We start from the raw sequence: 18,624 nt of genomic DNA, 5'->3' as shown, positions 1-18,624 counted from the left end.
TTATAATTATATATACTTTGCCATTCTACTAATTTGTAAAGAGATAATAAACCCACATTTTTTCTTTCATGATTCAGATAGAGCATGCAATTTTAAGCAACTTTCTAATTTACTCCTATTATCAATTCTTCTTTGTTCTCTTGCTATCTTTATTTGAAAAAGCAGGAATCTAAGGTAAGGAGCCGTCCATTTTTGATTCAGCACCCTAGATAGCGCTTGCTGATTGGAGACTACAGTTGGCCCAAAAATAGGCCAGCCCCTAAGCTTACATTCTTGTTTATCAAATAAAGATAGCAAGATAATGAATTAAAATTGATAATAGGAGTAAATTAGAAAGTTGCTTAAAATTGCTGCTCTATCTGAATTATGAAAGAAAAAAATGTGGGCTTAGTGTCCCTTTAAGAAATTATAAAAGAGAGAGGCTATAAACACCCAATAGTTTTATAGCAAATTTTGAATTTTGGGGGCTAAATAGAAAATGAAAGAGAGGAAAAAAGTGAGATTAAAGTGAATGTCATTCATTCCACTGCAGACCCTGTGTTATCTCTTCATGAAGAAGATAAAAAAGAAGAAAAGCTGTGGAAGTGAATATCAGACATTCTATTGAGAAATCTATGGGTTCTATTCTTGCAGGAGATGATCACTGGGTTTAGCCCTTAATAACGGATAGTTAAAGAAAGATTCAAAATGACCCACAATTCACCTGCAATTCATCTCTTTGTGAATAGAGCCATATGTGTTATCTCAGTTTTCAGAAGGAAAGAATCTGCTAAATTCCGAGTTGTGCATTAGGGTAAAAAAGCAGCGTTAAGCGGTCCTAACGCTGCTTTTTTACGCCCGCTGGTATTACGAGTCTTGAAGGTTTAGGGTTACCACACACTTCTTTGGCCTTACCGCAAAACGACTTACGTAAACTTCGTAAAGTCTTTTTTCTATGGGACTTCCATAGCGCCCGTATTACGAGTCTTTCCTGGGAGGCAAAAAGTGAGTGGTACACCCTACCCTGTCAAGAGTCCTAATGCATTGAAAAGTCAGTAGTTAAGAGTTTTATGGTACAACGCTGTAACATAAAACTCATAACTAAAGTGCTAAAAAGTACACTAACACCCATAAACTACATATTAACCCCTAAACCGAGGCCCTCCCGCATCGCAAATACTAAACCCACCACCCACACAACCAACCCCCCAAATAAAATACTAGCAAAAAAAAACTAAGCTCCCCATTGCCCTGAAAAGGGCATTTGGATGGGCATTGCCCTTAAAAGGGCAGTTAGCTCTTTTGCCGCCAAAACCCTATTCTAAGAAATAAAACCCACCCAATACACCCTTAAAAAACCTAACACTAACCCCCTGAAGATCGACTTACCGGGAGACTTCTTCATCCAAGCCGGGCGAAGTGGTCCTCCAGACATGCAGAAGTCTTCATCCAAGCCGGGCAGAAGTGGTCCTCCAGATGGGCAGAAATTTTCATCCAGACGGCATCTTCTATCTTCATCCATCCGGCGCGGAGCGGGTCCATCTTCAAGACATCCGACGCGGAGCATCCTCTTCATCCGACGACTAAAACAGAATGAAGTTATCTTTAAGTAACGTCATCCAAGATGACGTCCCTTAGATTCCGATTGTCTTATAGAATTCTATCAGCCAATCGGAATTAAGGTAGAAAAAATCCTATAGGCTGATCCAATCAGCCAATAGGATTGAGCTTGCATTCTATTGGCTGATTGGAACAGCCAATAGAATGCAAGCTCAATCCTATTGGCTGACTGGATCAGCCAATAGGATTGAACTTCAATCCTATTGGCTGATTGGATCAGCCAATAGCATTTTTTCTACCTTAATTCTGATTGGCTGATAGAATTCCATCAGCCAATTGGAATCTAAGGGACGCTATCTTGGATGACGTCACTTAAAGGTACCTTCATTCTGTTTTAGTCGTCGGATGAAGAGGATGCTCCACGTTGGATTTCTTGAAGATGGACCCGCTCCGCGCCGGATGAATGAGGATAGAAGATGCCGTCTGGATGAAGTCTTCTGCCCGTCTGGAGGACCACTTCTGCCTGACTTGGATAAAGACTTCTGCCATCTGGAGGACCACTTCGCCCGGCTTGGATGAAGACGTCTCCCGGTAAGTCGATCTTCAGGGGGTTAGTGCTAGGTTTTTTTTAAGGGTGTATTGGGTGGGTTTTATTTTTTAGATTAGGGTTTGGGCGGCAAAAGAGCTAACTGCCCTTTTAAGGGCAATGCCCATCCAAATGCCCTTTTCAGGGCAATGGGGAGCTTAGGTTTTTTTTTTAGCTAGCATTTTATTTGGGGGGTTGGTTGTGTGGGAGGTGGGTTTTACTGTTGGGGGGTTGTTTGTATTTTTTTTTTACAGGTAAAAGAGCTGATTACTTTGGGGCAATGCCCCGCAAAAGGCCCTTTTAAGGGATATTGGTAGTTTAGTTTAGGCTAGGGTTTTTTTATTTTGGGGGGGGCTTTTTTATTTTAATAGGGCTATTAGATTAGGTGTAATTAGTTTAAATTTCTGTTATTTGTTTATTATTTTCTGTAATTTAGAGTTTTTTTTGTACTTTAGCTAATTTAATGTAGGTATTTGTATTTAATTTAGTTAATTTATTTAATTATAGTGTAGTGTTAGGTGTTAGTGTAACTTAGGTTAGGTTTTATTTTACAGGTAAATGTGTTTTTATTTTAACTAGGTAGTCATTAAATAGTTAATAACTATTTAATAACTATTCTACCTAGTTAAAATAAATACAAACTTGCCTGTAAAATAAAAATAAACCCTAAGATAACTACAATGTAACTATTAGTTATATTGTAGCTATTTTAGGGTTTATTTTACAGGTAAGTATTTAGTTTTAAATAGAAATAATTTAGTTAATGATAGTAATATTTATTTAGATTTATTTAAATTATATTTAAGTTAGGGTATGTTAGGTTTAGGGTTAGACTTAGATTTAGGGGTTAATAACTTCAATATAGTGGCGGCGACGTTGGGGGCGGCAGATTAGAGGTTAATAAATGTAGGTAGGTGGTGGAGATGTTAGGGATGGCAGATTAGGGGTTAATAATATATAACTAATGTTTGCTAGGCGGGAGTGCGGCGGTTTAGGAGTTAATAAATATAATGTAGGTGTCAACGATGTCGGGGGCAGCAGATTAGGGGTTAATAAGTATAATGTAGGTGGCGGTGGTGTCCGGAGCAGCAGATTAGGGGTTAATAATATAATGTAGGTTGCAGTGATGTCGGGGGCGACAGATTAGGGGTTAATAAGTGTAAGATTTGGGGTGTTTAGACTCGGGGTTCATGTTAGGGTGTTAGGTGTAAACATAAATTTTATTTCCCATAGGAATCAATGGGGCTGCGTTAGTGAGTTTTATGCTGCTTTTTTGCAGGTGTTAGACTTTTTTTCAGCCGGTTCTCCCCGCTGATTCCTATGGGGAAATCGTGCACGAGCATGTACAACCAGCTCACCGCTGACTTAAGCAGCGCTGGTATTGGAGTCCGGTAATGAACAAAATTTTGCTCAATGCTCACTTCTTGTCTTTTAACGACGGGTTTCTGAAAACTCATAATACCAGCGCTGTAGGTAAGTGAGCGGTGAGGGAAAACTGCTCGTTACCACCGCACAGCTCAAAACGAAAAACTTGTAATCTAGGTGAATGTGTGTAATATCTGTATGCAAGACAAAAAGTATTAAATGCTATTCCTCTTAAAATTGGTACTGTCAATCAGGGAAAAAGTGCCAGTGTCATTCCAGACTGGTAGAAACATGCACACTTGTAATACTCTTACACTGCTCGTCTCCATCTGCTGAAAATCCCCAGCCCCTTCATCTACACTTAAAGGGACAGTTTACTTTTTCTCCCCTGTAATGTGTCCCCAGTTTTCTATTTTATCTTCTGCAGTGTATTCAATTGTTTACAAATGGCTCCTTTATCTTTATTGTGTCATTTAAAACAGCTGATTTTATCTGTTATATCCCCACATATACTGAAGATGTCCTTTCTTAAAGGGACACTGAACCCAAATGTATTTCTTTTGTGATTCAGATAGATCATGACATTTAATGCAACTTTCTAATTTACTCCTGTTATCAAATTTTCTTTATTCTCTTGGGCCTAGATTTAGAGTTGGGCGGTAGCCGTCAAAACCAGCGTTAGAGGCTCCTAACGCTGGTTTTAGGCTACCGCCGGTATTTGGAGTCAGTCAGGAAAGGGTCTAACGCTCACTTTGCAGCCGCAACTTTTCCATACCGCAGATCCCCTTACGTCAATTGCGTATACTATCTTTTCAATTGGATCTTTCTAATGCCGGTATTTAGAGTCGTGGCTGAAGTGAGCGCTAGAATTCTAACGACAAAACTTCCGCCGCAGAAAAAAGTCAGTAGTTAAGAGCTTTCTGGGCTAACGCCGGTTTATAAAGCTCTTAACTACTGTGCTCTAAAGTACACAAACACCCATAAACTACCTATGTACCCCTAAACCGAGGCCCCCCCACATCGCCGCCACTCTATAAAAATTTTTTAACCCCTAATCTTACGCTCCGTACACTGCCGCCAACTACGTTATCCCTATGTACCCCTAATCTGCTGCCCCTAACACCGCCGACCCCTATATTATATTTATTAACCCCTAATCTGCCCCCCACAATTCGCCTCCACCTGCCTACACTTATTAACCCCTAATCTGCCGAGCGGACCGCACCGCTATTATAATAAAGTTATTAACCCCTAATCCGCCTCACTCCCACCTCAATAACCCTATAATAAATAGTATTAACCCCTAATCTGCCCTCCCTAACATCGCCGACACCTAACTTCAAGTATTAACCCCTAATCTGCCGATCGGAGCTCACCGCTACTCTTCTAACCCCTAAAGCTAATTTTAACCCTAACCCTAACACCCCCCTAAGTTAAATATAATTTTATTCTAACGAAATAAATTAACTCTTATTAAATAAATTATTCCTATTTAAATCTAAATACTTACCTGTGAAATAAATCCTAATATAGCTACAATATAAATTATAATTATATTATAGCTATTTTAGGATTAATATTTATTTTACAGGCAACTTTGTATTTATTTTAACCAGGTACAATAGCTATTAAATAGTTAAGAACTATTTAATAGCTAAAATAGTTAAAATAATTACAAAATTACCTGTAAAATAAATCCTAACCTAAGTTACAATTAAACCTAACACTACACTATCAATAAATAAATTAAATACAATACCTACAATTATCTACAATTAAACCTAACACTACACTATCAATAAATTAATTAAATACAATATCTACAATTATCTACAATTAAACCTAACACTACACTATCAATAAATTATTTAAATAAAATATCTACAAATAAATACAATGAAATAAACTAACTAAAGTACGAAAAATAAAAAAGAACTGTTACAAAAAATAAAAAAATATTTACAAACATTAGAAAAATATTACAACAATTTTAAACTAATTACACCTTCTCTAAGCCCCCTAATAAAATAACAAAGCCCCCAAAAATAAAAAATGCCCTACCCTATCTAAATTAAAAAAGTTCAAAGCTCTTTTACCTTACCAGCCCTGAACAGGGCCCTTTGCGGGGCATGCCCCAAAGAATTCAGCTCTTTTGCCTGTAAAAAAAACAAATACAATACCCCCCCCCAACATTACAACCCACCACCCACATACCCCTAATCTAACCCAAACCCCCTTAAATAAACCTAACACTAAGCCCCTGAAGATCTCCCTACCTTGTCTTCACCTCACCAGGTCCCGATCTGTCCAGAAGAGCCTCCGATGTCTTGATCCAAGCCCAAGCGGGGGGCTGAAGAGTGACGTGCATCCTCGGGCTGAAGTCTGGATCCAAGCGGCGGCTGAAGAAATCCATCATCGACTGAAGTCGGAAGTCCATCATCGGCATGAAGTCTTCTATCAAGCCGCATCTTCAATCTTCTTTCTTCTGGAGTGGAGCGGAGCCATCTTCTTTCCAACCGACGCGGATCCAACCTCTTCAACCGACGCCTACTCGCCGAATGATGGTTCCTTTAAATGACGTTATCCAAGATGGTGTCCCTCGAATTCCTATTGGCTGATACGATTCTATCAGCCAAACGGAATTAAGGTAAGAATATTCTGATTGGCTGATGGAATCAGCCAATCAGAATCAAGTTCAATCCGATTGGCTGATCCAATCAGCCAATCAGATTGAGCTCGCACTCTATTGGCTGATCGGAACAGCCAATAGAATGCGAGCTCAATCTGATTGGCTGATTGGATCAGCCAATCGGATTGAACTTGATTCTGATTGGCTGATTCCATCAGCCAATCAGAATATTCCTACCTTAATTCCGATTGGCTGATAGAATCCTATCAGCCAATCGGAATTCGAGGGACACCATCTTGGATGACGTCATTTAAAGGAACCGTCATTCGGCGAGTAGGCGTCGGTTGAAGAGGTTGGATCCGCGTCGGTTGGAAAGAACATGGCTCCGCTCCGCTCCAGAAGAAAGAAGATTGAAGATGCGGCTTGATAGAAGACTTCATCCCGATGATGGACTTCCGACTTCAGCCGATGATGGATTTCTTCAGGCGCCGCTTGAATCCAGACTTCAGCCCGAGGATGGACGTCACTCTTCAGCCCCCCGCTTGGGCTTGGATCAATACATCGGAGGCTCTTCTGGACAGATCGGGACCCGGTGAGGTGAAGACAAGGTAGGGAGATCTTCAGGGGCTTAGTGTTAGGTTTATTTAAGGGGGGTTTGGGTTAGATTAGGGGTATGTGGGTGGTGGGTTGTAATGTTGGGGGGGGTATTGTATGTGTTTTTTTTACAGGCAAAAGAGCTGAATTCTTTGGGGCATGCCCCGCAAAGGGCCCTGTTCAGGGCTGGTAAGGTAAAAGAGCTTTGGACTTTTTTAATTTAGAATAGGGTAGGGCATTTTTTATTTTGGGGGGCTTTGTTATTTTATTAGGGGGCTTAGAGTAGGTGTAATTAGTTTTAAATTGTTGTAATATTTTTCTAATGTTTGTAAATATTTTTTTATTTTTTGTAACTTAGTTCTTTTTTATTTTTCGTACTTTAGTTAGTTTATTTCATTGTATTTATTTGTAGATATTTTATTTAAATAATTTATTGATAGTGTAGTGTTAGGTTTAATTGTAGATAATTGTAGATATTGTATTTAATTAATTTATTGATAGCGTAGTGTTAGGTTTAATTGTAGATAATTGTAGGTATTGTATTTAATTAATTTATTGATAGTGTAGTGTTAAGTTTAATTGTAGATAATTGTAGATATTGTATTTAATTAATTTATTGATAGTGTAGTGTTAGGTTTAATTGTAGATAATTGTAGATATTGTATTTAATTAATTTATTGATAGCGTAGTGTTAGGTTTAATTGTAGGTAATTGTAGGTAGTTTATTTAATTAATTTATTGATAGTGTAGTGTTAGGTTTAATTGTAACTTAGGTTAGGATTTATTTTACAGGTAATTTTGTAATTATTTTAACTATTTTAGCTATTAAATAGTTCTTAACTATTTAATAGCTATTGTACCTGGTTAAAATAAATACAAAGTTACCTGTAAAATAAATATTAATCCTAAAATAGCTATAATATAATTATAATTTATATTGTAGCTATATTAGGATTTATTTTACAGGTAATTTTGTTATTATTTTAACTAGGTAACTATTAAATAGTTCTTAACTATTTAATAGCTATTGTACCTGGTTAAAATAAATACAAAGTTGCCTGTAAAATAAATATTAATCCTAAAATAGCTACAATGTAATTATAATTTATATTGTAGCTATATTAGGGTTTATTTTACAGGTAAGTATTTAGCTTTAAATAGGAATAAGTTATTTAATAAGAGTTAATTTATTTCGTTAGATAAAAATTATATTTAACTTAGGGGGGTGTTAGGGTTAGGGTTAGAATTAGCTTTAGGGGTTAATACATTTATTAGAATAGCGGTGAGCTCCAGTCGGCAGATTAGGGGTTAATGTTTGAAGTTAGGTGTCGGCGATGTTAGGGAGGGCAGATTAGGGGTTAATACTATTTATTATAGGGTTATTGAGGCGGGAGTGAGGCGGATTAGGGGTTAATAACTTTATTATAATAGCGGCGCGGTCCGGTCGACAGATTAGGGGTTAATAAGTGTAGGCAGGTGGAGGCAACGTTGTGGGGGCAGATTAGGGGTTAATTAATATAATATAGGGGTCGGCGGTGTTAGGGGCAGCAGATTAGGGGTACATAGGGATAATGTAAGTAGCGGCGGTTTACGGAGCGGCAGATTAGGGGTTAAAAAAAATATGCAGGTGTCAGCGATAGCGGTGGCGGCAGAATAGGGGTTAATAAGTGTAAGGTTAGGGGTGTTTAGACTCGGGGTACATGTTGGGGTGTTAGGTGCAGACGTAGGAAGTGTTTCCCCATAGCAAACAATGGGGCTGCGTTAGGAGCTGAACGCTGCTTTTTTGCAGGTGTCAGGGTTTTTTTCAGCTCAAATGGCCCCATTGTTTTCTATGGGGGAATCGTGCACGAGCACGTTTTTGAAGCTGGCCGCGTCCATAAGCACCGCTGGTATCTAGAGTTGCAGTGGCGTTAAATTATGCTCTACGCTCCCTTTTTGGAGCCTAACGCAGCCCTTCTGTGAACTCTAAATACCAGCGGTATTTAAAAGGTACGGCCAGAAAAAAGCACGCGTAGCTAACGCAACCCTTTGGCCGCAGAACTCTAAATCTAGGCATTGGTATCTTGATTTGAAATGCAAGAATGTAAGTTTAGATGCCGGCCCATTTTTGGTGAACAACTTGGTTTGTCCTTACTGAATGTTGGATAAATTCATCCACCAATAAAAAAGTGCTGTTCAGAATACTGAAACCAAAAAAAAAGTTTAGATGCCTTGTTTTTCAAATAAAGATAGCAAGAGAACGAAGAAAATTGATAATAGGAGTAAATTAGAAAGTTGCTTGAAATTGCTGCTCTATCTGAACCATAAAAGAAAAAAATTGGGTTCAGTGTCCCTTTAAGTACTGGTTATAGGTAAACTTAAAGGTACATGAAACCCAAAAAGGTTATTTCCTTATTAAGATAGAGAATACCATTTTAAACAACTTTCCAATTTACTACTATTATTTAATTTGCTTCCTTCTCTTGTTATCCTTTTCTGAAATGTGTATCAAGGAAAGCTCAGGAGCAGCAAAGAGCCTAGGTTCTAGCTCCTGATTGGTGGCTGCATATATCTATTGTGATTGGCTCCCCCATGTGTTCAGTTAGAAACCAGTAGTGCATTGCTGCTCCTTCAATAAAGGATATCAAGAGAAAGAAGCAAATTTGATAATAGAAGTAAAGTGGAAAGTTGTTTAAAATTGTATTCTCTATCTGAATCATGAAAGAAAAAAATTTAGGTTTCATGTCCCTTTAATAAAAAGGTTTAGAAAAAATCATGCTCCCAGTGGGAGATGAGACTGAGAGGTACTAAAATGTTCGTTTTTCGTTGTTCTCTCTAAGGGCCTGGTGATCTAAAGTTCTACACTCAGACGAGATAATCTAAAAAGTCTCATTAGTATTTTGAGGTTGCTCAAAGAATTTTAGAAAAGTACATTTTGTCTTGAAAGATGTTTATGTTGCTGTGCAGGTTCTGAAGGGGAGAGGCCTACATTACAATACAAGGTCTAAAAAAAGTCCAAAAGATTTCTCTCCATGCTAGCAAGTTTTTTTTTTTATTATTGGGCCCTAAGTATCAGTCTTTGAGTAAGCAATATAAGGAAGACTTTGTGCAAATAATTAGAAATATAAGCTAATTAGGTCTGCTCTCCCAACAAGTGCAGCCCATGTTATTAGGTTGTGGCTTCAATGATCGGAAACAGCTATTTCATATGCAAAACTAAACCTAAAGGAACATTTTTTACTCCGCTGCTGGTATAACAAGTCATTGGAAACATATCAAAGGGAAAACATTTTTGCACTATACAAATAAACTTATCACAACTAGAAACCTTGTCCCTTTAAACAAAAGTTCCTCCCGTATCACTAACATTTTAACCTTGATTTGAGCTTTAATTCTAGCTAAAACATTACAAAAACTTTACATCTTTATGCCATTTGCAGAGAGGAGTCTAGTTTTTCCTCTGTTTAGGGGATTCTATTGGGTCACCATGGTAAAGTCTATTTTACATAGATTATATCGTCTCAAGTTTACATTGAACCCTTTTTGTTGCTGTCTTTGCTTTAAAATGTAAAAATCTGATCACATCTGATCTTTAATTATCCATCCATTTTGTTCCAACCTTTCTGGGCCTATTTTCATCAGAAATCCATCTTGTTCTATTGCTAGGCCCAGTTACTATGGCAGCTGTGTCAGTTGCGTCTCTACAAAGTTGGGAAGCTTGATAGTTTTCTAGATTTCCTAGCAGGTTATAAAGAGGAGCGGCACGAGTGATATTACTATTCTTGTTTTCATTATGACTAAACTGACCACAATTCAGGGTTCATTCTTCTTTATTTAGTCCATGTCCATTAGATTTGTTCAGGAGTACAATTAATTTCCATTTATTCCAATGTTAAAGGGACATGAAACCCAAATATTTCCTTTCGTGATTCGGAGAGAGCATGTGATTTTAATTACTTTTCCAAATTACATCTATTATCAAATTGTCTTTGTTCTCTTGATATTCTCTGTTGAAAAACAAGGCAGTAAGCTCAGGAGCATGCACATGGTCTTCTACAGCACTATATGGCAGAAGTGTTGCAGGAATGTTATCCATTTACAAGAGTATTAGATGGCAGCACCTACCCAAGTATCTCATGTAGTGCTCCAGACCTGTGCACGCTATCTGTACCTACCCAAGTATCTCATGTAGTGCTCCAGACCTGTGCACGCTACCTGTACCTACCCAAGTATCTCATGTAGTGCTCCAGATCTGTGCACGCTACCTGTACCTACCCAAGTATCTCATGTAGTGCTCCAGACCTGTGCACACTACCTGTACCTACCCAAGTATCTCATGTAGTGCTCCAGACCTGTGCACGCTACCTGTACCTACCCAAGTATCTCATGTAGTGCTCCAGACCTGTGCACGCTACCTGTACCTACCCAAGTATCTCATGTAGTGCTCCAGACCTGTGCACGCTACCTGTACCTACCCAAGTATCTCATGTAGTGCTCCAGACCTGTGCACGCTACCTGTACCTACCCAAGTATCTCATGTAGTGCTCCAGACTTGTGCACGCTACCTGTACCTACCCAAGTATCTCATGTAGTGCTCCAGACCTGTGCACGCTACCTGTACCTACCCAAGTATCTCATGTAGTGCTCCAGACCTGTGCACGCTACCTGTGCCTACGCAAGTATCTCATGTAGTGCTCCAGACCTGTGCACGCTACCTGTACCTACCCAAGTATTTCATGTAGTGCTCCAGACCTGTGCACGCTACCTGTACCTACCCAAGTATCTCATGTAGTGCTCCAGACCTGTGCACGCTACCTGTACCTACCCAAGTATCTCATGTAGTGCTCCAGACCTGTGCACGCTACCTGTACCTACCCAAGTATCTCATGTAGTGCTCCAGACCTGTGCACGCTACCTGTACCTACCCAAGTATCTCATGTAGTGCTCCAGACCTGTGCACGCTACCTTCACCTACCCAAGTATTTCATGTAGTGCTCCAGACCTGTGCACGCTACCTTCACCTACCCAAGTATTTCATGTAGTGCTCCAGACTTGTGCACGCTACCTGTACCTACCCAAGTATCTCATGTAGTGCTCCAGACCTGTGCACGCTACCTGTACCTACCCAAGTATCTCATGTAGTGCTCCAGACCTGTGCACGCTACCTTCACCTACCCAAGTATTTCATGTAGTGCTCCAGACTTGTGCACGCTACCTGTACCTACCCAAGTATCTCATGTAGTGCTGCAGACCTGTGCACGCTACCTGTACCTACCCAAGTATCTCATGTAGTGCTCCAGACCTGTGCACGCTACCTGTACCTACCCAAGTATCTCATGTAGTGCTCCAGACCTGTGCATGCTACCTGTACCTACCCAAGTATCTCATGTAGTGCTCCAGACCTGTGCACGCTACCTGTACCTACCCAAGTATCTCATGTAGTGCTCCAGACCTGTGCACGCTACCTGTACCTACCCAAGTATCTCATGTAGTGCTCCAGACCTGTGCACGCTACCTGTACCTACCCAAGTATCTCATGTAGTGCTCCAGACCTGTGCACGCTACCTGTACCTACCCAAGTATCTCATGTAGTGCTCCAGACCTGTGCACGCTACCTGTACCTACCCAAGTATCTCATGTAGTGCTCCAGACCTGTGCACGCTACCTGTACCTACCCAAGTATCTCATGTAGTGCTCCAGACCTGTGCACGCTACCTGTACCTACCCAAGTATCTCATGTAGTGCTCCAGACCTGTGCACGCTACCTGTGCCTACCCAAGTATCTCATGTAGTGCTCCAGACCTGTGCACGCTACCTGTACCTACCCAAGTATCTCATGTAGTGCTCCAGACCTGTGCACGCTACCTGTACCTACCCAAGTATCTCATGTAGTGCTCCAGACCTGTGCACGCTACCTGTACCTACCCAAGTATCTCATGTAGTGCTCCAGACTTGTGCACGCTACCTGTACCTACCCAAGTAACTCATGTAGTGCTCCAGACCTGTGCACGCTACCTGTACCTACCCAAGTATCTCATGTAGTGCTCCAGACCTGTGCACGCTACCTGTACCTACCCAAGTATCTCATGTAGTGCTCCAGACCTGTGCACGCTACCTGTACCTACCCAAGTATCTCATGTAGTGCTCCAGACTTGTGCACGCTACCTGTACCTACCCAAGTATCTCATGTAGTGCTCCAGACCTGTGCACGCTACCTGTACCTACCCAAGTATCTCATGTAGTGCTCCAGACCTGTGCACGCTACCTGTACCTACCCAAGTATCTCATGTAGTGCTCCAGACCTGTGTACGCTACCTTCACCTACCCAAGTATTTCATGTAGTGCTCCAGACCTGTGCACGCTACCTGAACCTACCCAAGTATCTCATGTAGTGCTCCAGACCTGTGCACGCTACCTGTACCTACCCAAGTATCTCATGTAGTGCTCCAGACCTGTGCACGCTACCTGCACCTACCCAAGTATCTCATGTAGTGCTCCAGATCTGTGCATGCTACCTGTACCTACCCAAGTATCTTATGTAGTGCTCCAGACCTGTGCACGCTACCTGTACCTACCCAAGTATCTCATGTAGTGCTCCAGACCTGTGCACACTACCTGTACCTACCCAAGTATCTCATGTACTGCTCCAGACCTGTGCACGCTACCTGTGCCTACCCAAGTATCTCATGTAGTGCTCCAGACCATGTAGTGCTCCAGACCTGTGCACACTACCTGTGCCTACCCAAGTATCTCATGTAGTGCTCCAGACCTGTGCACGCTACCTGTACCTACCCAAGTATCTCATGTAGTGCTCCAGACCTGTGCACACTACCTGTACCTACCCAAGTATCACATATAGTGCTCCAGACCTGTGCACGCTACCTGTGCCTACCCAAGTATCTCATGTTGTGCTCCAGACCATGTAGTGCTCCACACCTGTGCACGCTACCTGTGCCTACCCAAGTATCTCATGTTGTGCTCAAGATCTGTGCACACTACCTGTACCTACCCAAGTATCTCATGTAGTGCTCCAGACCTGTGCACGCTACCTGCACCTACCCAAGTATCTCATGTAGTGCTCCAGACCTGTGCACGCTACCTGTACCTACCCAAGTATCTCATGTAGTGCTCCAGACCTGTGCACGCTACCTGTACCTACCCAAGTATCTCATGTAGTGCTCCAGACCTGTGCACACTACCTGTACCTACCCAAGTATCTCATATAGTGCTCCAGACCTGTGCACGCTACCTGTGCCTACCCAAGTATCTCATGTAGTGCTCCAGACCATGTAGTGCTCCACACCTGTGCACGCTACCTGTGCCTACCCAAGTATCTCATGTTGTGCTCAAGATCTGTGCACACTACCTGTACCTACCCAAGTATCTCATGTAGTGCTCCAGACCTGTGCACGCTACCTGTACCTACCCAAGTATCTCATGTAGTGCTCCAGACCTGTGCACGCTACCTGTACCTACCCAAGTATCTCATGTAGTGCTCCAGACCATGTAGTGCTCCAGATCTGTGCACGCTACCTGTACCTACCCAAGTATCTCATGTAGTGCTCCAGACCTGTGCACGCTACCTGTACCTACCCAAGTATCTCATGTAGTGCTCCAGACCTGTGCACGCTACCTGTGCCTACCCAAGTATCTCATGTAGTGCTCCAGACCTGTGCACGCTACCTGTGCCTCCCCAAGTATCTCATGTAGTGCTCCAGACCTGTGCACGCTACCTGTGCCTACCCAAGTATCTCATGTAGTGCTCCAGACCTGTGCACGCTACCTGTACCTACCCAAGTATCTCATGTAGTGCTCCAGACCATGTAGTGCTCCAGACCTGTGCACGCTACCTGTACCTACCCAAGTATCTCATGTAGTGCTCCAGACCTGTGCACGCTACCTGTACCTACCCAAGTATCTCATGTAGTGCTCCAGACCTGTGCACACTACCTGTACCTACCCAAGTATCTCATGTAGTGCTCCAAACCTGTGCACACTACCTGTACCTACCCAAGTATCTCATGTAGTGCTCCAGACCTGTGCACACTACCTGTACCTACCCAAGTATCTCATGTAGTGCTCCAGACCTGTGCACGCTACCTGTACCTACCCAAGTATCTCATGTAGTGCTCCAGACCTGTGCACGCTACCTGTGCCTACCCAAGTATCTCATGTAGTGCTCCAGACCTGTGCACGCTACCTGTACCTACCCAAGTATCTCATGTAGTGCTCCAGACTTGTGCACGCTACCTGTACCTACCCAAGTATCTCATGTAGTGCTCCAGACCTGTGCACGCTACCTGTACCTACCCAAGTATCTCATGTAGTGCTCCAGACCTGTGCACGCTACCTGTACCTACCCAAGTATCTCATGTAGTGCTCCAGACCTGTGCACGCTACCTTCACCTACCCAAGTATTTCATGTAGTGCTCCAGACCTGTGCACGCTACCTGAACCTACCCAAGTATCTCATGTAGTGCTCCAGACCTGTGCACGCTACCTGTACCTACCCAAGTATCTCATGTAGTGCTCCAGACCTGTGCACGCTACCTGCACCTACCCAAGTATCTCATGTAGTGCTCCAGATCTGTGCATGCTACCTGTACCTACCCAAGTATCTTATGTAGTGCTCCAGACCTGTGCACGCTACCTGTACCTACCCAAGTATCTCATGTAGTGCTCCAGACCTGTGCACACTACCTGTACCTACCCAAGTATCTCATGTACTGCTCCAGACCTGTGCACGCTACCTGTGCCTACCCAAGTATCTCATGTAGTGCTCCAGACCATGTAGTGCTCCAGACCTGTGCACACTACCTGTGCCTACCCAAGTATCTCATGTAGTGCTCCAGACCTGTGCACGCTACCTGTACCTACCCAAGTATCTCATGTAGTGCTCCAGACCTGTGCACACTACCTGTACCTACCCAAGTATCACATATAGTGCTCCAGACCTGTGCACGCTACCTGTGCCTACCCAAGTATCTCATGTTGTGCTCCAGACCATGTAGTGCTCCACACCTGTGCACGCTACCTGTGCCTACCCAAGTATCTCATGTTGTGCTCAAGATCTGTGCACACTACCTGTACCTACCCAAGTATCTCATGTAGTGCTCCAGACCTGTGCACGCTACCTGCACCTACCCAAGTATCTCATGTAGTGCTCCAGACCTGTGCACGCTACCTGTACCTACCCAAGTATCTCATGTAGTGCTCCAGACCTGTGCACGCTACCTGTACCTACCCAAGTATCTCATGTAGTGCTCCAGACCTGTGCACACTACCTGTACCTACCCAAGTATCTCATATAGTGCTCCAGACCTGTGCACGCTACCTGTGCCTACCCAAGTATCTCATGTAGTGCTCCAGACCATGTAGTGCTCCACACCTGTGCACGCTACCTGTGCCTACCCAAGTATCTCATGTTGTGCTCAAGATCTGTGCACACTACCTGTACCTACCCAAGTATCTCATGTAGTGCTCCAGACCTGTGCACGCTACCTGTACCTACCCAAGTATCTCATGTAGTGCTCCAGACCTGTGCACGCTACCTGTACCTACCCAAGTATCTCATGTAGTGCTCCAGACCATGTAGTGCTCCAGATCTGTGCACGCTACCTGTACCTACCCAAGTATCTCATGTAGTGCTCCAGACCTGTGCACGCTACCTGTACCTACCCAAGTATCTCATGTAGTGCTCCAGACCTGTGCACGCTACCTGTGCCTACCCAAGTATCTCATGTAGTGCTCCAGACCTGTGCACGCTACCTGTACCTACCCAAGTATCTCATGTAGTGCTCCAGACCTGTGCACGCTACCTGTGCCTACCCAAGTATCTCATGTAGTGCTCCAGACCTGTGCACGCTACCTGTACCTACCCAAGTATCTCATGTAGTGCTCCAGACCATGTAGTGCTCCAGACCTGTGCACGCTACCTGTACCTACCCAAGTATCTCATGTAGTGCTCCAGACCTGTGCACGCTACCTGTACCTACCCAAGTATCTCATGTAGTGCTCCAGACCTGTGCACACTACCTGTACCTACCCAAGTATCTCATGTAGTGCTCCAAACCTGTGCACACTACCTGTACCTACCCAAGTATCTCATGTAGTGCTCCAGACCTGTGCACACTACCTGTACCTACCCAAGTATCTCATGTAGTGCTCCAGACCTGTGCACGCTACCTGTACCTACCCAAGTATCTCATGTAGTGCTCCAGACCTGTGCACGCTACCTGTGCCTACCCAAGTATCTCATGTAGTGCTCCAGACCTGTGCACGCTACCTGTGCCTACCCAAGTATCTCATGTAGTGCTCCAGACCTGTGCACGCTACCTGTGCCTACCCAAGTATCTAATGTAGTGCTCCAGACCATGTAGTGCTCCAGACCTGTGCACGCTACCTGTGCCTACCCAAGTATCTCATGTAGTGCTCCAGACCTGTGCACGCTACCTGTGCCTACCCAAGTATCTCATGTAGTGCTCCAGACCATGTAGTGCTCCAGACCTGTGCACGCTACCTGTGCCTACCCAAGTATCTCATGTAGTGCTCCAGACCTGTGCACGCTACCTGTACCTATCCAAGTATCTCATGTAGTGCTCCAGACCTGTGCACGCTACCTGTACCTACCCAAGTATCTCTTGTAGTGCTCCAGACCTGTGCACACTACCTGTACCTACCTAAGCATCTCATGTAGTGTTCCAGACCTGTGCACGCTACCTGTACCTACCCAGGTATCTCATGTAGTGCTCCAGACCTGTGCACACTACCTGTACCTATCCAAGTATCTCATGTAGTGCTCCAGACCTGTGCACGCTACCTGTACCTACCCAAGTATCTTATGTAGTGCTCCAGACCTGTGCACACTACCTGTACCTACCCAAGTATCTCATTTAGTGCTCCAGACCTGTGCATGCTACCTGTACCTACCCAAGTATCTTATGTAGTGCTCCAGACCTGTGCACACTACCTGTACCTACCCAAGTATCTCATGTAGTGCTCCAGACCTGTGCACGCTACCTGTACCTACCCAAGTATCTCATGTAGTGCTCCAGACCTGTGTACGCTACCAGTACCTACCCAAGTATCTCATGTAGTGCTCCAGACCTGTGCACGCTACCTGTACCTACCCAAGTATCTCATGTAGTGCTCCAGACCTGTGCACACTACCTGTACCTACCCAAGTATCTCATGTAGTGCTAAAGACCTGTGCACACTACCTGTACCTACCAAAGTATCTCATGTAGTGCTCCAGACCATGTAGTGCTCCAGACCTGTGCACACTACCTGTACCTACCCAAGTATCTCATGTAGTGCTCCAGACCTGTGCACACTACCTGTACCTACCCAAGTATCTCATGTATTACTCCAGACCTGTGCACGCTACCTTTGCCTACCCAGGTATCTCATGTAGTGCTCCAGACCTGTGCACGCTACCTGTGCCTACCCAAGTATCTCATGTAGTGCTCCAGACCATGTAGTGCTCCAGACCTGTGCACGCTACCTTTGCCTACCCAGGTATCTCATGTAGTGCTCCAGACCTGTGCATGCTACCTGTGCCTACCCAAGTATCTCATGTCATGCTCCAGACCTGTGCACGCTACCTGTACCTATCCAAGTATCTCATGTAGTGCTCCAGACCTGTGCACGCTACCTGTACCTACCCAGGTATCTCATGTAGTGCTCCAGACCTGTGAACACTACTTGTACCTACCTAAGTATCTCATGTAGTGCTCCAGACCTGTGCACGCTACCTGTGCCTACCCAAGTATCTCATGTCATGCTTCAGACCTGTGCACGCTACCTGTACCTACCCAAGTATCTCATTTAGTGCTCCAGAGCTGTGCACGCTACCTGTGCCTACCCAAGTATCTAATGTAGTGCTCCAGACCATGTAGTGCTCCAGACCTGTGCACGCTACCTGTACCTACCC

The sequence above is a fragment of the Bombina bombina genome, chromosome 6 (genome assembly GCF_027579735.1).
Source record: "Bombina bombina isolate aBomBom1 chromosome 6, aBomBom1.pri, whole genome shotgun sequence".
Lineage (NCBI taxonomy): Eukaryota > Metazoa > Chordata > Amphibia > Anura > Bombinatoridae > Bombina > Bombina bombina.
Note: the sequence above shows the minus strand (reverse complement) of the source record.